General features: G+C 38.8%; 1 protein-coding gene across 5 annotated transcripts in view; it reads right to left on the bottom strand.

The window, feature by feature from the left end:
* Positions 1-24445, bottom strand: part of LOC137001147 (uncharacterized) — a 300011-nt gene that overhangs the window by 228438 nt on the left and 47128 nt on the right. The gene's annotated exons all lie outside the window — the stretch shown is intronic.

Below are 24445 nucleotides of genomic sequence, written 5' to 3' on the forward strand. Positions count from 1 at the left end.
TATACATTCATATAACTATCAAAAATGTAACAATATTTGTATTTATATGTTAAATAAATTCTCATTAATATAACTCTATTGGATGTAACTTTTGTGTGTGCTAGGATTCAAAAAAAAAAATAAATATAAGGAAACTTAATTTACATTGATTAAAATGATGGCTAACACATTTTTGTTTCCGTTTCCGAGTGCATTAACCGTAATTGAACATGTCGCTTCTATGATTTGGTCAATCGGGATTGGAAATTTCCAATCGACATGCTCGACCGATCATGCCGATGCGAATTCTGCGGATACAACCGCGTTCACGTTCGGCGGCCAATGGGAAGCGACCAATGCGAACCAACCGACGCTTTACCTACACGGTAATCTCTTAGTGTAATCCGAATTAGGTCCTGCGCTACGTGTACAATGTCCCTTACGATAACAGAGCATAAATCACGGGCATCGATAATGAGAAACCCACTGTGCACGCATTATGGCCGCGGCATGCAGGATCCCCCGCCTCTCTCTCTCGCTCTCTCTCGCTCTCGCTCTCTCACTCTCTTGCTAAGAATACGTAACATCCTGTACCCATTACGTGTGCCCGAAGTCGTGGAAGTTGTTTTTCTGGATCATTACATCAAGCTTCGTATGCTCAGAAAATTAGAGATTAGTGCGCACGAAAAATCAATAACGATAACTTTCGGGCAGCGAATTATACTATTTACGCAACCAATTATATTAATTGGTTGCCGATTATTAATAATAATACTTTCAAACAGATCGTTATGTTACAAAATACGATGCTTAAATTTAGTATCACAAGACACATTCATCTAATATCCTTATCTAAAATCGCAAATTGTAAATACACGCAAATTAAACCAGATATAATCATAAATAAATAAAATTTTATCAAAGTATTAAATATTAAAATGCTCCATTTAACTCATTTATAACAAAAAAGAGTTGCAAAGATAAGATCATAATTTATAAGATCCTCTTATTTTAGATTTATATCGATTACGAACTTGTTTCTAAAATAGATCCCACAAATTATGGACAATAAAGTCTTCGATCTCGGTACGTGACTATTCAGACGTTAAAATTATACACGAACACGTGAAGTGTCGTCGAAAGCTTCAGCTTGCATACAAGCACGTAGAAAAATAAACGTTCTCGGCTTTAGATGAAACACGCGACACCACTGCTGGCTGCTGCAACCGTTGCATAGTCAAGTTGCAACACAAAGAAAAGCACAAAAAAAATCGTCCGGTTTCCCGACGAAAACAACTTCCACGGCACACGTTTTCGTGCTTTTTCTCGGATTCGACTCCTGCGGGTCCGTCCGAAAGAGAGAGATTCATCTTTTTTTCTTCCATACGTCTCTTTTTCTTTCTACGCGATCCTCTTTATCCGTCCAACGATCTGCCGATTATAACACACTACCGCAGTTATAACTTTTCTCAGAAGACATCCATTATCATGATTGTTCGCAAGTTTATGGTCAGCGATGTTACACGCGGCGCGGCTACCTGCGAATCATCTCAAAGAGAGGAAACGAAGAGAAACGTGGACAGCCTTGAAGGGATTTCAGTTTTCATCGTCCCAGAAAGTTACTTTCAATCAGTCCCGTCCCCCCCCCCCCCTCCCCGCGACTTATGGATAAATAAGCAGCGTATTCATAAAGTATTTTTTTTGTAATAAAATATCAGATTAAACCATAAGTTTATATAAATTTACTACGTATATATTATATATGTTGTAAGCACACGTGTCTATTTACTACGCTAAAGTTTCCATAAAGATAAAGCACAAAATGCTCAATAAAATAGTGATAAAAATTGTTAATAATGAAGAAAGGCAGAAAATATTAATTTTTTTAAAAATCGAGAATTTTCCAATTTAATAATACAAACAATTTCAAAAAATGCGAGTAGCGCACGGTATTGCTTAACTTTGATTTTTTCCAACCGAGAAATCCGAGATTTTTTCCAATACTGACAATATTTCCGGACAAATCTCGCGGGTTAAAAAATAATTCTCGCGCAAAATTTATCGCGAAACAAACGCAAATCAAAGAGCTTACTGGTGATAGTAGTCGATCGATTGACGCAGATTACGTACAATTCTCGCGGAATGACATGCGCGTGATAAATTATTTGCTCGGAAATGAATCGATCGTGGTGAACATTACCGTCAAGTGAACGAGCGGATTCGCCGATCGGGTTACACGGGCATAAATTAAATAAGATCAACAACCGAGCGTCCGTCTAATATATATTTCCGACCAGCTCGACGTTTGGGCATGTTTAATTGGACAGTGGATATAATGCACAGGCCAGCATTTCATTCATTTCCCGAAAAGTGAGACTTATCGTGTTTATCGCGATATAGCGCAGTGCTGCGAATCGTCCATCGTCGTTGCTACAATCATTTCTTATCCGAAGAGATAATTATATAAAATATGAAAATTTTATATTACGCGTGCGAGGCACCGCTTAACTTATTCAAAATCCGCATGAAGAGATTTCCAAATGCGATTTGTCATATTTGCATAAGTGTAATTTTATTATCTCATTACACGTCAATCGATCGAGCGAGGTCTTCCGGTGTATTCCGGGTAACTCCCCCTGTGCTTAATTAAATATTTATAAGGTGGAATAAAGGAGCCGTTTGCGGCTGAACACAAAATCAATAAACGACAATCTATTCCGCGCGTTCTACGTTTCGTCACAGGAGCACGAATTCTCTTTGTTCCAGGATCCTTCCATTACCCCGAAGATCCTGAAAGGTCTCGGTAAGGAATATCTCTCGCAGCCACTAGGGTATTGGCCGACTGATTGGCGAAGACCCTCGTGCAAGTTCACGCCCAAGCACTAACGAACACGCGCTAATCGTGGTGAAATGTGCATCCAGACGAAGTTGAGGATAACGCTACATCGCGGATAAGCAGCCTAAGCTCCGCAAATGCCGCTCCCGAATACAGACGACCCGATATTATTTTGCATTAACGAGGAAAGCGAGTTCTCTCATAATTAGAAGGTATCTTGACTTCATCAAAACTCGTCGTGATTAAAATTTGATAGTGTACATTGCGTACGAAAGCTAATTATGTTGTGCATTAACATAAGAGCACAATTGCATTAATTGTAATATTATCTGAATATCACTCAATATTATATCAAATCACAAAATTTGCTTATATTCATATATAGGTATACTTATATTAGTATAAAATAATATAAAAAGAATTCTCAATATCGGTTAAGCAATGTTATTAAAAATATAGACTATCAAAAAATCTCTAGAAAAAATATTCCTCGAAAAGTGCTCCTAAAATAATTGGCTAAAAATAAATATGAAATTAGTCCAATGACCAAATATCAATACAACAATGTGTCATGCGAAATAACAATAACACCGCATCAAGATATGTTGTGGAGAATAATGAAATAATAATGTAGATACATAAAATACAATAATATGTCAGAAAAATAAAAGAATACGATGATAACAGAATGAGCCTATAATAAATATACCCAAGAGAAATCTGTTGTATCTAGGTATTTTCATTCTGTCATATCAGTGATGGAACGCGATGCTATTGCGCTGGGACACTGCGATTGCGCCGGTCAATCAATGCCGACCGATTATGGCGATCGGAGGACGTGATTTCCCGACGGTCTTCGCTGACACGTGTCTCTTCGCGAAGACGGAACGAGTCGGTTTCGGACACCGCTACTGCACTTCGACGGTCGGGATTTTCACGCGTTCGCAATATCTTACCGCTCGGGACAGCTGCAATAATCCTCCTTGACGTTTACGACACCCTCGAGAACACGAGATGCAGGAAATGATAGATCTAACTTTCTCGCGGGATTAAACGCGGGTCCCTAACAAAATGCGTTTCATCGCTTTAGATAAAAGTAGCAATTCTAATCGGAAAATAAAGATATTACTTTCACGAGAATAGAAGAAAAAGGCAAGCGTGGGGACCATTTCACAGTAAGACTTTTATATTGGCACGTTTTACTTGCATTTTAATCAATCTTTATATTGTTCACTTACTTCCTCTAGAAAAATTTTCTTTCGAATTAAATACAAAGGATTATTAATTGTAATAGTTTGTAAGAGCCGTTTAATATAAATCGAGCGCGATATTATAAGACACAGTATATATATATCGAAAACTGACATCACGGAAGGTTGATCGGCCGATAGGCATCGATCGAGAAAAGACGCGACACTTGTACGTAAACTGGCTTGAAATAAACATCTATTTCTGAACGCTGATCCTTACATAATACAGTTGTAAAAAAATTATGAATTCACATATTGAATTCATATTTGATATGGTATAAACTTTCAGGCATTAGCTAATCTAATATTTTCTTATTTAATCGCCATTAATGTCTGTTCTGCAATTTCTGTTTCAGGTAAATTATGATCTCTGCAGTAATCATAGTGATGGCGTATGATTGACTCCTCTCTCGTACTGTGTGAGTAGCGCACGAAGGGTATATATATATACGGCGTCGATATTTAATAATAGTGAGTTACGTTACGTCGGAGCTATTAATCGCAGCTTTGGCGCGTCGAAAACGGATCATTTTCTCCGCAAGTAGCGTGGATAAATGGAGGTAATACCGCTAATTGCGCATATGAATCTTTCTAGCGTGTGTATTCGAATTGAAACGCGATTCTCTCGTGGTGCGAGTTCGCCGGGTGAGTCGGCAAATTCTATATATACATTGCGTACATACATGTATATATCTATGAAGCTCATGTACAACAAGCGCCTGCCGATACCGTTAGTCTACGATGCGCAATGACGCGGATTTGCATATGCCGCGAGATTACGTACGCTTCCCTCCCAATTAGCGTCGAACGTTAAATTCAGCGACGGCACGTAACCGAATCAATAATATGTAAACATCGTTCTATTATCGAAGGGAATCCCACAGGACCGAAACGCGCAAATAAACATAGGTTTGTTTCCGCTTCATAAGCGAGTTCATCAACACCACTACCAGTACTCTAAACACATGTTATTTCACATCTATATGGAATTATAACGCTATATTTTTTATACTATTTATTATGCTGCATTATTTATCAGAAAAAATATGGACAATTTATTGAAGATATTGATCAAACAAATACGTAGTATTTTGTGTAAAAATTGTTGTTTTGATAGCAATATTTTGAATCGGTTGGATGTATCGCGAATCCTACCTTTTTCTCTAGTGATACTAGAATTCTTTTCGTGAAAAAAATATCATACCGTCACTTTTTATCGAGAATAGATAACCGGTGGATAACAGGAAACCGGTTTAAAACTGAATTCAATTCACGATGGGAGGCTCGCCACTCTTGGGCGATTGTCAACAAAGCACTTGCGTAACATGTATATTAACTGATCAAGCACGCAATAATTTTTCATGACCTTTTTCCTCCTACCCATTCTCGGCACATATTGAAGTTTGATTAATTAAATCTAGACCTGTCCATCGGCGTTCGACGAATCGTATTCGGATAAATCAACATTGATTACATTATTCGCAAATACATAAAGTAATTTTCCACCATTTGCTCAGCGATTCAAGTTTTGTTGTACTTAAAGCAAAAGATGTTTAAATAAAAATATAAAAAGTTTAGCCAAAAATAAATTATTAAATGTGTACAGTCTAAAAGTGAAGTCTAGCGATTAAATTACAATTAGAATAACGTGAAGCTATTATCAGTATATTAAATTACAATAGAGTGCAATTAATTACCATTTTCTATATAATTATCATTGAAATTTGGTGTGAAATTATATTGAATCATATTATAAAACTGAACGAAATACATTTAAATGGAAATTCTTCAGAGAAACTATTTCAATATTATAAATAGCCATCAGAGTAATCACATTTATAAAGGAATTAACAATGGTGTAAAATCTATTCTAAAAAAGATGAAGAGCTTCTAATATTCAATCAATTTTTAAGACAATGATCAAATAGTATCAAATCGTGTTGCTTTTTTCAAGGAATTTTTAAAATTTTTTGAAATAAAAGTTTTGCGTGATATTCTTACGCGGTATGACGGGTATTTCTCGACTAACGATAGGCATTTTACTTTTTTTTCCCCTCGCCAAGTCGTGAAAGTTGCTTGATTAAAACCGAGAATTCAGGGCGCTTTGCAACGAAACCATAATTGTTGGCGGAAATAATGCTAGAGATTATAACTTCAAAATTTTTTATACGCCCACCTGACCTATTATCTGCATGCAAAATGAAAAAAAAGCACGCGCGCGATCGTTAACCAGAATTAGGCTGCATTAGGAGATGAACGGCGCATCTTACGAAGCTCGAAAGCTCACCGGTAGATTTTTCCGGAAAACTCGTGGAGAAAGTGTGTAATCTCCCGCTGTAGATTAGAAGTAACGAACAATAATGAAATGATTGATGATAACGCCGTAAAGCGGAGGTCTTTCTTTTTCTGTTACTTAATTCAATCGCGAATCAAGCGTTTAACGTCACCGTGTCAAATACATTTTCAAATTCACTAATCGAAATCGTGTTACAAAATGAACTATCTTTTAACGACTGTCCTGTATGATAAAAAATTTTCTGTAATATCTGGTTCTGTTGTATATCAAAAGTTTTGATAATAACTGCAACTATCGATCACAATATCGACATACATCCGAATATCGACATTACGTATCCGGTCATTTCGAATCAGCTCTCAAGCAAATACGTGGAAGATTAATTTCGCATACCGGTAAATACGGCGGATCGGGCAATTTCATTAACCGGAATGAGCGCAAATTGAATGATCCTTACGATATAAAAGTAACGAAGAGAAGCGGAGAACGAAGGAGGGCGGATTGCGTTCTCTTTGTAGCGATTGGCGATGCGAAAACGTTAATGGTTCGTTTTTCCCCTTTTCTCATGTTTATTCGTTCCTGCGCGCTTGCGTATTAACGGAGATTCGTTAGTGTATGCGTTTTAATATCGGCTATGTTAAAGCCACGATTTCCTTCCCGTCTCTCCTCGCACTCTTTTTCTCTGTTGTACCGCGTACCGTAATTCTTTCGACACGGTAAAATAAAAGAAAAAAGAACAAGATAAAATGACTTTCGACACTGAGCGAATCGGATGTGCGCTTTACCGGGAAATAATGTTCACGAGCCGCGCGCGCAATTCAAGCGTGTTACGCTGCTGCACGGAGGGTGGTACGATGTTTATCGAAAATCGATAATAAGGCAAACGCGCGCGACATAGTTTTGCTCGTTTTCGCGTCGTTTGTCGCGGCTTACGATCCATGATGCTCTCTCACTCTTTCTCACGAGTTATCGATGACGCCGCTTTGAGAAACGAGCTCGAGTTATCTGAAAAGAGGGACAGAGCGGTCCGAGTCGAATTTTAACGTCACGCGCTTAAGAAATAAATAGCATGGGCTTTTTCTACGTAAGTATTTTCGAGTGGATCGTATATATCGAGAATTCTTTAAGTATCTCCAAAATCGTTAAAAGTAACGCTTAGCCATTTTATACAAGAACAATTTTTATCACAAAAGAACAAGCGTTAGTAATTTGTAGGCAAGTCGAGTCGGCCTCGATCAATTTGTTTACAAAGAAATTGCATCTTCCGAATTAATCTATAAATTTTACTCCGCGGTATTGAGTTTAGGTGATGTCTTTTTATTCAACAATTTCGTTGGAGCGAAGACGCGCTGTTTGCATTGCATCATTTCGATTCATTTTATTGCCGTAACAACAGCTCGTTATACTCGCTATCTCGGGTATATCACATCAAAATGCGTGAAACATGTCTCATATTGTTGCATTGTTCAAACAGAGAATTCAATTAAAAGCGATATTTTTTCCGCTAGTATTCGTCAAATAATGAACTCAATATACTATTGTGCGCTTATTTTGTACAAAATTCTTGCATTTTCATGATTGTTAATACGCGACGAGCCGTTTATTCAGTTCTTATTAGCATTTGTACTAAATAGAAACTCGAGTGAAAATTTGGAAAATTTATATATAAAATTCACGTATTTGTGAATTTATCTTTAACAATCAAAATTTTTTACGACTGTATTTCGAAAATTTTTCTATTTTTCTAAATAAGTAAACAATATACAAATTGATTAAAAAGCAACCAACAGTTGTTCGTTCATATTTTGATTAGTTAATTTCTTTTTCTGGTTATTTAAAGCATAAATACATAAATATTTTCCGTAGCAACTTTTTTTGTTTTTAATTTTACCGCTATCCACTGATACCGCTTTCGCGATTTTTATACACACAGATTTTTCAAACGCAAATGTTAAGGTGCATTTGTGGAAAAAGTTATGCATTTCAGGCGATGCATCGCTTTTACGTCGTAACGTGGTGAACGAACGTCTGAAAAAGGTCGAAAGATATGCCGATGATGTAGCTAAAGGAGCGTAAACAAGCGATATTTTACGGACGTCGATACATCGCGGATCGGATTCGATATCGAACGCTCTTCTGACGTAGGAACGCACCGCGGAAGTGTACAAGGGTAGTGCAGCAGTGACTGGTCCGGATCGTTCTCTATTTTTGTGAGCCACGCAGCAATTACACGTTTCAGGGCTGTCATCGATAATGCATACCTTGGTCCGTGCAGCTTGTTACACACGCTTGGACCACAGAGTGCTCCCTAACAAGGCAGCAAACGTCCTCTCAGCGAGTGAGCAAAATCATACCTCCTTATTCTATTCATCAATCTTGTTCAATTATAACCGGGTTGTTCAATAAACGCGCATTCTCTGATGATCGCTGTATCGTTCGGCGTCGGTGAACAGCAAAGTTGAATCTTTTTAGCGAATGTTGTATCATCTAATCTAATCGGCAGATAAATAAATTAATGATTGCCTAATCTATGTTGACATTATTCGAATATTTAATATTTGCACGCGCGCGATTTTGATCAAAGTTTACCGATAAACAGACCGTGCGATCGTTCGAAAATACACGTGCCGCTATTTACTAAGCCACCTCGTATATACAGGTCAGCGAGAAACACGAAAAATCACCTCGGCTCGCTGAGAAATAGCCGACTGATCGACTGCACCCGCGCGATACGGGTTATTAAAGTTACTCGATGTCGGTAATTTTCGTCAAATTTTCTGGCAGCGCACGCGGCCTCGCGTTAAGTGGCCTCGCCACACCTTGACACGATATCGTCTAACCCAACGGACAAGATAGCGATCGAGGCGCAATGCAATATTCTTACATAATGCGCCTGATCGACAGAAAATCGTAGGCTGGGTCGCGGTAAGGCCCTGAGAAACGGATTTTTCCTCTAGTATCCGCGTTTAATGCTGAAATTGGAACGCTCGTTCGTTCGATTGCGTTACATTACATATAGATGTTGCACTTGTTCATTTATGTAACAAAATTGAAAAGCTGTCATGCTTTATTTTGTCAGTTAATAACGTACGCCTTTCATAATTAATAACCTTGTGCCATTTAAATGGCAATTTTTCTGTTCAATTTGTATCAAAATTTGATTATAAAGAATATAACGGTGTAGTAAATATGGATGAATTCTTTTGAAACGGCCTGAATATAATATCTAGTTGACGCGCATAACGAAAGCTTTCGATGCAGGATTAATAACCGATCAAAAATCAATAACTACCGCGCTGCGTTACGAAAGCGCGTGCGGTCACAGTGACCAGAGTGGTCAGAGTTAAAAACGGAAAATGAACGACATTTTTCGACAAACATCTGTGAATTCATCAAGCCATAAATAGCCAGGCAACATTGTAAACTTCTCTAGCAATAATCAAAAACATAACTTTCACTCGTCCGAACTACAACCAGCACGATCGCCGCTGCCATAAAATACAATGGTCGTGCGTATCGTTAGCCGCATGTACCGCAAACTAAACGTAACCTATTTTTTTCGTTCCTCCCGAATATGCAACAGTAAAAAGGGTATGTATAATCGAAACGCATTGACCGCCATTTGCATAGCACCAGCCCAAGTATTTTATGGAAATTCGGAGCAAAAACGAGAGACAGACAGAGGAAGAAATATGTGCAAAACGGAGAGAAAAATAAGAAGAAAGAGGACAAATTTTATGGCTAGATGAAACAAGTTTCTTTAAACGATCTAAAATACATCTTCGTACACGCTTTTTTATTCTTTTGATATTAAAAAACTGTTTAAAAGTTAATGGATACTAGACGCGCGGATAACATATAAATTTTTTAAGCCTACGTTCGCAGGAATTGTTCTCCCAATGTTCCTGGTCGTAACAATAAATAAATGTTAAGCGACAATAAAGCAACGAGTGCACAAAACACAAGAGGGACCAGAACTCTCGCAGTCCATAAAATGCGAACCGGATATAGCGCCGCGGTGGTGGCGGCGACGGTGGCGGCGACGTACACGCGATGTGTTAAACTGTCCGCAGGTCCCTCGATTTACGATGTGACGCGCGGGGGATCGAAGTTTATACAAGTACTCGCATTAAGAGACCATCGCTTTTCCGGTCGCCTCTTTTTCTCCCGTTCCCAAGACGCGAGAAGCGAGCGCGAGCCGCATCCCATTTGCATAAGTGGATAGAATAATACCGGTAAGCGGTCGATGTATTACGCGAACCGTTGTGGAAACCGGAGTTGAAGCCGTAAGTCGTTCAGACGGTCGGGGAAATAAGTCGTGTCATGTAGCAAAAACGCGCGCTACAACCCGATGTTGTTTTCCGGCACGAAACAATTCTTGGCACGAACGCGTTTCCTAGTATCATCTCGTTTTTTTTTTGTTTTTTTTTCGGTCGTACGTCGATGTACATTTCGTAAGAATCTACTAAGTATATCCTTTGAGCGACGTAAAAAGAAAAATTTTAATCTGTAGTAATGAATAACTTTAATCAAATTTCGAGCAAAGTCTATCAGCGTTCCACATATGAAAAACACCATCTTAATGAAAAACCAGAAAATATATAATACGGTAAAAATTAATATATAAAACTGTCGAGAAACACGGATAGAAGAATACGTGTGTCCTGACGTTTCAGCGTCTCACTCCACATTGACGCAGGAAATTAATTTGCATTAAAATTGCATTTATACTCCGCGCCACCGTACGCAAAAAGATTATGCGTATTAGATTCTAATGTTACTTCGTGGAATCTCTCGACAAAACGCACAATGCAAATCAGTGTTTAAATGCGACGCGTTGCCCGATGAGAGACATTTCAGCGATGGGGATATCTATAGTTTTCGGTCCCGGCCTCTCATTACGTATTCCACTACCGCCAGTCCGTTTAAACCACCGCCGCCGCCGCCGCCGCCTCCGCCGCCGCCGCCGCCGCCACATTTCATGGTAGCGCAGCGCACGAAACTTTGCTGCCCGGAAAGTTCAATGAAATTAACTCCGCTTTGCATACGCTTAATAGTCCGTATCGCGGTCGCGATCTGCGAACATAAGGCCCCGGCCGCCGCTCGACTTTGTGATTTTCCGTGTGAGCTGCGTTTACACCCCGCCTCGCGCCCCGCCCGCAGAACTTCCGCTTTCGCGGTGTATATGCGCTTCCCGCCGTCGCATAATGCACCCGCATCGACCGCGACGACGATTCATCTCGTACATATCTCTCTCACCTTTCTTCAGTCTTCAAGTTGAAATTTAACTCTCTGGCGCACTTTGCGAAATCATCCTGTTCTGCTTCCATAATTGTCATGTCAAATGCACAGGAATATTAATTTTAGCGCAGCTTTTACTTCATCCCATATTCATCAGTTAATATCACAAATATTGTAAAGATATTAATTATAATTATTACTCTAAATCATACTGCTTTCTAGTAAAATAGAAACTCGATTGTGTATTGGAGAATTAATCACAATCATCGCGATTATAAATTGTCAAAGAATTAACTGAAATCTCGTGAAAAATCTCGCAGTCCTGAGACATTTTGCTCGCGCGACAAGAAAATATCTTGTATAACCATCGGATTTTTAACGGGACATACATCAGAACGAAAATCTCGACCGAGACAATTTGTCTAGTGGCATTATTGCGTCGCGGATTATTACGAGCACTATTTTCCGTCGCGATTCTCTTTCCGCGGGCTGATTCGAGAAGACGTATCTCCCCGGAGAGAGAAGCTTCCGCGAGTACTCCTCTACGCCGTTTTTGTCGGGACGGGATTTCGCGTTCTTTATGCGCGTTGCTCCACCACCACGCTTTCCTTTCTTCCCTAAACCCATTTTACTCCCGTTTTATACTTTTGTCTGTTCCTCACTTGTCGACTACCACACTCGCGCTGTCCGTCGTTATGTAGACGTCAGCTTCCGCGCGAGGGAAAATGCTTTTGTAATCTGAATTGAGAGCGCGTTGACGTTGCGAAGAACGTCGTATAACGTCGTATCCAATGGAATCGAGCCATTTGGCGGAATATGCATCCAGCGCACAGCATCCCGTGCACACCATCGTAACGATATGCATTAAGATATTCACCAAGTCGATCAAGTCGAATGCGCTCGATATTGAAAATAGTTGGAATGCAAAATTGCGAAACAATTACGAAAGCTTTGATTTTCCCATCCCGTACGTTAATAATAAATCATAAATTATAATCATTAATAAACAGTATTAATAGACTGTGTATAAATTTAACTAATGAAAAAAATTAATTAATAGTTAAACATTAATTTTCTGTTATATTCTGCACTCAAGTTACTTTATATTATTTCTTTTCTATAATTATCTCGAGACTAAAACAATAAGCTTTGGCTTAAATTATTAAGTATATTTTAAAATCAGTACCTTTTATGTAAGCCTTTTATGTAAAGCTATTTTACGATTCAATTTGGATTTAACGTGGATTTTGTCCATTCAGAGGCAATAAATATCTGTAGTTGCTGCGCCCGCGATGCGTTTTGCTTGTTTTTGCGTCACTCAATGAGCTCGACTTCGAATGATTGAGCTACCGCGCAACGCACCGTGGCATTGATGCGACGACAATACTGCATCAAATGCGTTTGTACAGCTGAACGGCCGCAGCTACGCGCGCGATCTATCAGCCCGGTTTCACATCATATTAATTTCCCGGAACTGCGATTTAAACGGCGCTCGAGCGTGACGTGCTCGTTCCTGTAAGCTCTCACGGACTATTACGAGAGTTCTAATGCCGATTACAATGGCCATTAACACGACACGGCTGACGACCTTACCATTACAACAATCTCTTTTGTAATTATGACAAATGCAGATCGCAAAGTCTGCAATTCAATCGAGCGTAAATTTTTCAATTCTATAAACAAAATGTATTTAAAATTCTTTTAAAGACTTCAATTTCTATCGTGTGAAAAATGATGCGCGACACCCCAGTACATCGCAATATCGATCGGGCTGGTTAATACTTAATCGAACAGTTCCGTCACATCTCCGCGTCGCCGTCGCGGCGACGTTTCGCGGTGCATCAATGCGCAGATTGTCGCCGCACTCTCAACTGCACCCGCTAAAGTGCGGTCGAAATTACCGTGCAGACGTACAGATCGGACGTAGAGCGAACCTTATTCAGAGAGTGGTTCGATCGATCGTTCCGCGCGGAGATTGAAACGATGGAGATGGAGACAACTGCCGAGCATGCGAGAACGGGGATTCGGCATTCTATGCGGACGATGGTCCCGCGGTCAGAACGATGCATAACTTCGGCGAATAACCGTCCCCCTCCCTCTGTGGAAGATACACCCGGACCCGTATCAGTGACCGCGTATCCCGGCACGTGCCTCGAAATCATCCGGATACCGTCCCTTTCAAAAATACACCCGGCGTCGTTTGCATGTCGAGCATTGAGGCTTTAAGGCCCTTTTATACGATTTGAAATTGAATTGTTTCATGATATTCTTGTTGCAAAGAATTTTGCGTTTTTTACTGCTATAGTCCATTCATTCGATTTATATCTAATTTGTGCATTTTTGTTGCTTAAAGAAAAGTTCTTATGCTAAATCTCTGGTAAAATATTTTTCAAATAACTCAATTGTGGAATTTGATCTCAATCTTTTTCTTCTGGCATTCGTACACACTTGGTTGCAGAATCGTTAATGGATTTTTTCGGTGGAAAATTAAATTTTTCTTACTACTATTTATATATGGCGAGCGTGTATGGTGTAGAAAATTTAAGGGGTAATGCGATTGAATAGCCTGTATCTATTTACAATAATGTACGCCGTTGCGTAGTTAAATAAATCACCGCGTATTCTTGATAACGTCAACCTTTTTTGCAACCGCATCGTGAAATGCGTTGCGTCGAATCGCGTAAAATGATAAATTATGTATTATACAAGAGCGGGAAAGTGCTCAACACTATTCGGCATATCGCAAATGTAACAGCTTCATTTTATTTGTACGGAATAGAAAGATGATAAAAATGCAGAAAAAAATATTTATCTACCGTTGTAATTATCGACATACCATAATAAAATTTGATACTCGGAAAAGATTAATGTTGAGTATAAAATTCCAAATCTATGACCAGTTATAGTGCTGCACGAAAAAGTAAAGCTAAAAACGACACTTTTTTCCTTTCTTTTCCACTTTGCGACAAAATCGCGATGGCGCACGCGAAGCCTTATCAATCATGGTAAATTTTCTGACCGATCAATCTTAAAAGTACCACGCTAATATCGCACGTCACGTTTCAGATAACGCGTTTTTCATCGTCCACTTACTTCTCCTTTGTCCTTCTTCCTTGTCACGGCAGGCGACAATCGCTTCATCGATATCACCAGCGCGTTTCCTCCTTGCCTTCTTTGGTGCCGCTCTATTCCGTGACGCGAATCGATAATCCTCGATCGACAAAACTGTCGCCTCTGTTATGGACGAGACCGAATATTCATTTTTTTCCCCGATGTGTGTTGGAACAGATATAACGTCATCTTTTTCACGGGTTTGACAGATCGATGAAATTTCAGAACGATAGCGACAAAATGCATTAATATAATATATCATACGAACGCTTTTTGAAATGTCTTATCCAAAAAAAAATAAAAGATAGAATAATAAAATTACTTCAATATTACGCCATGAAAGATTTAAATTGTTCTTATAATAGAGGAATAATAGATGATAAAAAAATAAAAGTTTTTTAAATATAAGTGAAAAACTAATGTTTAAAAAACGAGATGTCTTATTATTAAGTCATTCATAAAAATTACATGACATATTAAAGAGATTGCAAGTTTGGTGTTTTTGAAGTAATATACTGAATCATTTACACGCGGAAAATACCGCCCTTTCAAATTCCGACAAACACATCGTTAGCAGCCACGCGACGTCGAGCAATGGCGCGCATAAAAGTGCAAGAGACGCCTTTCTTTGCCGAGGAATCGGAGTCTAATCCTTATAACACGATCATTATTTTCCATCCTCCCTCCCCTATTCAACACCGTCTCTCGTTTCAGTGCTCTACCGCAATCCGCGGTCTTGTTTGTCGCGATCTCGAATCGCGTTCCTCAAAATCTGAAAATGCGCGTTTGTAGAAGCGGGTCGCTCTTCCGGCGGCGATACCATTATTCTGTGAAAGTTCTGGGGCACCTGTCATTGGAACGCTGCACCGCGCTTGGTTTCTCTTGCAACCTTTCTCTCTCTCTCTCTCTCTCTCTCTTTCCGTCTCTCGGCCGTCGACTTTCCTATTTTCATTTTGCGAGACTGCCTTCGCGTCGATAGAGATCGATACGTCTTCAAACAATGCATCGTATATCTAGCTGTATAGCATTTCAAGTTAAACCCGTCAAAAGCATTTTGTGTATCTTCACATTTGTCATTCGTACGTGACATTTTTTATACTGTTTAAATAAATTTCACAAAGCTCAGCTCGCGTCGTGTTGCAAGCCATTCTACGCTAACAAAAGAGCCTCGGTGTAAGCAGCAAAGCGCCGCCACTCGAAAACGGATTATGTAAATCAGGAGACGCGCGTCTCTCGCTCGTAGATTTATGCGCGTCGGCCTTGCACTTTTCGCGAGATATCGTTCCTCAAGACGTTTTCCTTGCAACAAACGCTGGAGCAACAAACAACGCGGGAGCGGCAAACAACGCGCGGCAATAACGCCATGTCTTACGGATGGCTCGCGTCGTCTGTTGTTCCGAAACACGACGATAAACGCGATCCCTATCGCGTCGAATAATTTCCGCGCCTTCACAAAAGGTAGGCACAAAACGAAGGGCGGGTCTATTAGGGTAAAAAGGGCAGACGCTGCTTCTGCGAGACTGTTAAGAGAAAGTTTCGGCAAAAACGTTTCCACAGACCCGTTCCCACCTCGCTCGTACATTCAGGCTAATGCTAAGAGAACGGAGAAGAGGCGACTATACGACGTTGGTAGTGCTTTCGGCAAAAAAGCCGAGTTACTTTTGCACGACCATCCCGTGCTTCCACCCTCTGTACGACAGTACGGCTAACACAGATGCGATACTTAAGACAAATTCACACGGGTCGCTCGTCGTTCAGAGTGAATTGGTTGGAATAAATTTACATTTAGCTAGTTCGTATTAAAAATGCGACGTATATTTAAAAAATGACAGTATATTGTATCTAATAAAATCTCAAGTCTAATTTTTCTTTATTGAAAAACTTGTGTCTCTGTCTGAAATCTATATATTAAAAAATCGAGATTATACATCGACTGGACGTAATTTTCAGTTTTATAAACTATAATTATATTTGTAGTTTAAAAAGGAGTTCATTAATTTCAAATATTAATTATTAATTGGTTAAATAACTGATAAGATATTGTAAACAAACAAACGTATTGACTCACTTAAACGCTGTTGCTCGATTCTGAGCAAATTGTGTAGACTCGCTTTTATCCCTCCCACGTTCAACCCTGAAACGCTTCACTTAACGTTACATCGTTGGGACGTGGTAATTGCGTCCGGGAAATCGGGAGAAATCGGGGGTCTACGAAGCGAGGGCCCAGTGTCTGCTAGACAATACTCGTTTGAATTTCTATGAGCAGTCACCAATTCGAACGCAGCGGAAGGAGGGGACGACTGTTTGTTGAACGTGACGATACGTTCGGCCGGTGATGGCTACGATCAATACCCGATACGTCACGGGCACCATCGCGTGTCTCCACGAGGAATCCACGATTTCACATAATATGTCTTCGTGACCGAGCATCAAATTATGAGAAGTATAAGAAAAACAATTTCAATATGATAATATATCACAGTTAAACATCGTCATAATTAATGCTAAATGATATTTTAACTCGATCAAAGTTTCTACAAAACGTTATTATCAATCCGCCACGCAAGAACTATCGATACCATGCATTCTTCACTCATCGAGCTCTTATTCGCGAACAGACTATTACACTTTTAAATTGCCCGGTCGAATCGTGCTAAGGTGGTGAAGTCGTAAACTTTGAGAAATGGCGAACTTTTGTAATTTTCCAATAATCCCTCTAAACTACGATAGTTCTAAAGTTTAATTTTCTTCGGCGGCGCACGCAGGGGACAAAGCGTTCCCATTTAAAGAAAATAAGAAGGTACGAGGGGCAGGAAATTTTATTCCGCGCGCGGCAAACTTTCCCAATGTATCGCCATTCTCGCCGCAAATCTCACTTTGCTTAGCTCGCAGATTATTGGCAATTTTTCAATACAATTCCTGTTAATAGTAAACGCGAAAGTAGAACAAAAATCTAAAACAAACGGTAATAAAACACAAGAGCACACAATTTACTGACTAAATTTTGTCGACAGATAAAACCATACGAAGATACGAAGATGTTTATGGTAATAAATAAGTATTTTTGTACAAAAATGGTAATTTGTTGTCCGTTTGCACTATTCGCGAATTGCTATTAGATCGCGTGAAAACGCTCTTACGAAAGTAAACGAATCAGTAAGATAGTTAACCGCTTTCTCGGCTGAGCAATCATTTGTCTAAAAGAAAGTTTTTGTTGAACCGCGCAGATTACTTCAATTGCATGCAGTTCAGACATCCTCATCAATTGTGGAACAAAACCGCAAACAAATAATTTCAACTGAAGCGACAAAATATCTCCTAAAATATTTTCCGAACTTAAATCGCCTGCATTACTCTTTCTTTAAAAAAAAAAAAAACATACATTATATAAACGTGTTGTGCGTATATAATTATTTTTTGTATGAAAAAATTGCAGAATTAAAGAACATAATTTACTTAAGTTTGATTTTTAAGAATCTTCGTCGAACAGATTTTTTGAATATAATCCGAATAAGAGTTAAAAAACTTTTCGCTCAACGTGTTGCTGCCCTTCGAATATATTCGACTTTAGAATCCCACGGGAAACGATATCAAGAATGAGAAAATCGACACGAAAAGAGATGTCGAAAATGTAGTTACCTGCGAGTGTTTGCTTAATATCGCGACCTCCTCGCCCACTTCCGGGGGAAAGCTTACGTGGAATTGGATTCTAGTTTCCGGAGGCAAGCAAGAGTAGGAAGCGAGAGCGGCAGAGAGAGAAAAAAATGAGGAATTGACAAGCACGTAGAGGATAAAAAACCGGAAGGATCGGAGAGACTGATCCTTTTGCATCTTGAGATACTGAATACAAATCGCCGCGCGTGGCATCGGAATCCATCGAAACACACGAATAAAGCGGGATGAGAGAAAGACGAGAAGAAGCGGAAGGGTAGGTAGCGGATATTTTTCTCGGTGGAAACAAACGCGCTACGTGCACGGAAATTTCAATCGCCATTGCTTCGGCGTAAGTATGGGGTGGACTTTTCCAATTAGGCTGGACGGAGATTCATGGCGGTAAAAGTCTGCCAACGTGTTTAGAAGTAATTTTAGGTAGGGCTAAATTATGCCAGGAGTAATTTTGCTACCATCGGTATCAAAAGCCAGATGATTCAACGCTCGAGAAACTTAAATTACGCAGTTTCTTTCGGTATAAATTAAATTTTCTTTAATAAAAATTTTTAGTTCGCGGATCATCGTGTAGATAAAAGAGCGAGATTGGATGCAACGGAGCAGCGCGGTTAGCGCTAATCAAAGTGAGTGCAGCAAGCAAAGCGGGGCCCCCCGAGCGGTCCCTCCGAGAAAATAATCAACAGGCAACAGGGGGGAGGGGGGCTCCTGCGGGAATCGAAACTAAAGCTTATGGATTACTCGCCCGGACACTTAAATCGCTCTAAGAGCTTTTTTACTCCCGTGGCGCAAAGTTACCTTCTCTGTAATCTTATCCCGTCTTACTTCCTAGCTTGGTGGCTGGCTGCCCCGGAAGAGGTAGGGCTGGTAGGTGCTTACTTAGCTCGACAAGAACGTAGTTTTATCGGCGACCGTGCGCGCTTTGCGTGAAGAGGGGCGTGGACGCGATTAAGTTGTGATATATGTTTGTGCCTTGCATTTGTAATTTACAGACGACAAAATAGATGAGGCTAAAATGCCTGAATAAAACTACTACGCGCAAATTTCTTTCCGATACTCCATTAATATGCTGTATTACGTTAATTGTGGATATCTCTAATTATTGAAATATATATTATTAACTGTAATGACAGCGACAAACTGAAAGCTGTATATATTTTGGATAATTAAATAATATTGAGTCATATTAATCTGCTGTTGTATAACAACATAGCAATATTGGAATAACTTGAAAATTATGAGGGATTCAAGACGTAATGAAATAATATGGCACGTTGATAAAATATCAGTTTGCACGGATATAACGATAACAGCATATTTACGTAATATTGCATCATATTAATTAAAAGATATGAAATCATATCTCGATATATCGCTATCATCGCATGAAGCCACTTTTTGATATAATTAATATGTCAAAAAATATGTTAACATAGCATAAAATAACGCTACTCAAATAGCTAGGAAGTCACAAAAAGAACTTAATTACGTAGGTGTGACAAATTGCTAAGTCACGTTGACAAACACACATTATTAAAGAAATTAATTGAAAAATTATGAATAAACACATCACGCGAGTTTTTTTTTAATAATTTTCACAAAATTATTACGATAGTTTTAAAACAAAGTATTTTTATTCTTCCTTATTATTTCGTTTTATTGGTTTAAAAAGTTATATAGCTTAGATAGCAAATTGATGCTATTAGACAGCAGATTGGCATAGCTATTCTAAACTGCATGAAAATATATCAGATTACAGAATCATGATACAAACTTTGCAACATTATCTACTTAACATGATCTGCGAGTATTGTCAAACAAGTCAGTTTCAAAATAAAATTTTCTAATAATAAGAAATACTCGCGAAATAAATCATCGCGCGAAATATATGTTTCCAATTATTGGCGAGCTTAAAATTTCCTGTTGACCGCAAACTCTTCGTCTGCATTTGATACGCGCGCGCGCACCGGAACCGGAAGAGCTTAATCCACAAGCGATGTGTTATCGATCGACCATCTTGTTCCGTTTAGATAACATTGAGACTCTAAACGAGCGAAGGCAACGCGACGTGCACTCAATTAAGTCCGCAAATATATCGTCCTCTCGGGATTTCTGTATGTCGGTCGTAGGATTTGCGCAATCCTAGGATAGTTCAAAAATAATCAGCATGACAGACAAATGATACAATCCGTGTAATCGAGTGTTCAAAAATCCAAATTGTAGTCAAAATATTTCATCATGTATAAATTTTTTTAAATACTATTTTATTTAGTTCTAGATTATTCGACAATTCTGTCTTCGATATCTAGTATCAATCGTTGAAAAATTCTATTCTGTTGTAAAAATTCTCCAACTCCAAATTATTCAATCAATTCAATTTATGCTCATTCAAATTCTACTATGTGAATTATTTAATGAGAGAATAAATCCAATAATTTAAAATTCATAATTTTAGATATGTTTTTGTAATATTTAAAACAGACTATATGAATTATGAACTTGCTATATTTGTATGCTACGGTCCTACACTCTCTAAATCAACTTAAATGGGCTTTAATGGAATTTAGAATTTCGTTATGAAGAAGCTTAACATTGGCAGTTTAGAAAGTCGTGATATTTTTCCTTAAAAAGGCACTTTGAATTTATCCAAGCATACATTCTAACTATTAATTTTGCAAATTGCTAAATACTGTATTGCTACGTACAAGACCTCAGGAATAATTGAATAAAGAGTAGTATAGTTGGACAACAAAGTCGTCTAGAAAATAGAAAATATCATTTAAGTGCAAATGTATTGTTCAAACCAAATTCGCAGATGTTAGTGACGAAAGAAAAGGATTTACTTTTCATTACCGTCCACTCGACCGCTCATTACCTTAATATAAGGAAGATGAATCGAAAGGTGTTAAGACAGAAAACAATGCCTTATCCATCCCCCGACGATCTTGTTCAATTTAGATACTATCGGTTCGGAGAGAGGGACACGGCGCTCGCGCAATTAAACCCTAAAACACACCGTTCTCTCACGAAATAGGAGGGAAGAGGAAAGAAAGAGTTCCTCCCTCCAGGTCCTCCATGGTCCCTTTTCAGAGCTCGATTAAACTGAAAATAATCCGTCTGATAGGCACGCATTGTTCCCGCCCACGTGGAATAACGGTCGACCCCTTTTATAATGCCACCGCATTAATATTCGTTCGTCGCGGTTTATTTTTACCCATCCGCCCGTGGCGCGAGTGCCACGACCGACCGTCACAACCTAATCCCCTTGAATAATTAATTGCCCCGTGGCCCACCTCCGCTCCGATCGCGAGCAGCCGAGCGTTCGACACGCGGACTTGCTTACTTTCACTTCTCTATCGTTAATTCCACTTTATCGCTGCGAAATTCACGTCTATTTTACCTTCGCGATTTATATTTCCGCGCGCTTCGGAATTCATAATGCGCTCGATTAACAAATTAGTTGCTTCGTTTGAAGATAGAAAATATTCATGTACTTTACATATTTATATAAATTAGTATAAAACTGATATCTAGTCGTTAATTATCGTTACTGATTTCCATGATTTTTCTCAATTTGATTCCAACGTGATATTTGCTACTACATTTAGAATGCACCTTTGACCATTATTCGAATTAATAATGTTTTCGTGAACCAATGATGTGGAGCCACATAATAGGCTACAAGTTACTTATTATAATTCCAACGCTCGGCGTGCTCAAATTTGCAATAAATTTCAATCAATCTTGCCCGAATGCTCCGAGGTAAATATAAATAACAGCTGAAAATGCAACATGGTTTAATTGTGTTGCAACAAAATGAATTTCATATTGCTTATGCAACGGCGCAACGTAAATATCAAAACGCACATTCGGCACCGATTATCTCATTGTGTCTCAATTTAAGCGCAAAACAAAAGCTGTTCGCAATTTGTCAATGTTTAGCTTCCTTGTTCAATTTCATTTTCAATCTTCGTGAAAGAAGCACACACCGGAAGAACAAACAAAAAAGGAGGTTTCAAAAGTCGAAAGAGGGAAAGGGGGAGAAGAAAGAGAGGGGCAAACTTTCTCCGGTGATTGTCCTACTAACCGCAATATTATCGAATCGAGGATTTCTATGTGTATATCTTTTCTACGCTCGCTCGGTTTCCCTTCTAGTAACTCTTTTCGTCTTCCCTCGCGACTCGAGTTGACCTCCATTTCCTATCTTTTATCTGGTCGACGCCGGCGACGAGAAAGCTTAGCGCTCGAGTATTACTCGCCATGAATTTTCGATAGGGTCACCCGCTGCGACTCAGGATTCGGCACCATCCGCAAAAAAAATACACTTTAATTGCTCCTTGTTGTACACTCGTTGTTGTAGACTCGTCATGAAGAAATATTGAACAATGCAAAATCAATTAATTAATTAATTTTGTTTATATCACTGATATTTGCACAATAATACATTCATAAGTAAATTAACGAATGTATTGTTTATGGTAAAATATTGTTTATGGTAAAATATTGTTGTGTGCGTTAGCTGCAATACAAGATGCTTTTGACATATTTACTGCTGTTTTCTCGCTGCAATATTGCACATTTTGCTTCGGCGGAAGAAAAAAATATTGTATTTTGCGAGTGGATTTTCAAATAATGTCGAAACATCATCTGTCTAGTCGTGTGAATGTTATTGACATTATCTATAAACGCGATATTGATGTTACACAAAATAAAATACCATTGTATGCTGTTATGCTCTCGCACATAGTCGATACAGCGCATAAATAACCCGTCACAGCACCGTGCGCTCGCGCGATAAACATGTGACGCCAGCAGCGTATCAGAAAAGTTTAATTAAATACCATCGACAAGACATGACGCGTAAATACGATTTTCGATAGCGTACTATTGGAGTAAAGAATATTTTTCAATCTCATGATAAATATCTTTTATTAGCAAATATCTGTTGAAAATAGAACGCGCATACGTGTAACATTTTTCTGTCATCATTGCTTTTTCTCAAAAATTAGAAAATTATCATTTAAAACGATTCGATAATAGAGTTCATTAATTATGCAACCTGCTTTATAGTCTCGTGATCGAAAAAAAACGTGTTTCGAACACCCAGAATACATCCAGAAGTGTGTTTCATCCCAGTGTCCCTCTATTTTTTCAAGAAAATGAGGCAAAAGGGAAAAATAAACATTCAGATCTTGGCTATTGTTCCCCGAGGTACTTTTGATTTCGAAGTACCAAATGTGGCTGTGAAACGACGATGTCCGTAGATTGGTGAGAGAAGGAAAAAAAGAAAAAAACAGAGGGAAAGTAGAAAAAGTAAAAGAATAACGCAAAGAAGGCCAAAGTTTTAGATAGAGGGACGATCTTCTCTCCGCCCATTTACTTAACGAAATTTTCCGCCGACTTTCCACATGATCTTTCCGAGTTTTCACTTACTTAAAGAAACGTGGCGCGATAATAACTAAAAAGTATCTAACTCGATTACAGTAATATCCAAATATGAGAAACATAATTTCTCTTCACTGACAAATTTTGTGCACGTGGTGTAAACGACACAACGAGTAAAAAGTACATTGGTTGAAACACTGCAGAAAATATCTCAACGATAAACCTATTCTTCAAGAAAATTTATATTTTTATGGAAAAAAGTGAGAAAATCTTTTCAAGACACATAAATTATAATTAATACTAAAATATTACTATAGAGCCTATAAATTTTTGAAACGTAACAAGTATTTCGCTATTTGAATATTTATCATTTTGATCGCCAACAAGCTACTTCTCGAATGGAAAAATTCTGCTGCGTGATTTTAATCTACTATTGCAATGGAAGAAAATGATACGCTAATGGGTGAATCTAATACGCATTAAATTATCCAAGGTCTGAAATAATTAATTTCGTTTCGCTTAATGCAACTGGAAGGCGCTATTGGCGAGAGTAATTGAAACATCATTCACGAATTCAAGTAGCCGCTTTAAGCCGGCAGGTTATGCTCTATTACCGCGGCAAGGTTTACGCGGCAATAAGACGGGATGTCCACGGCTTTCATGGCCGAGTGCGCACGTATG

The sequence above is a fragment of the Linepithema humile genome, chromosome 7, assembly GCF_040581485.1.
Source record: "Linepithema humile isolate Giens D197 chromosome 7, Lhum_UNIL_v1.0, whole genome shotgun sequence".
Classification (NCBI taxonomy): Eukaryota; Metazoa; Arthropoda; class Insecta; order Hymenoptera; family Formicidae; genus Linepithema; species Linepithema humile.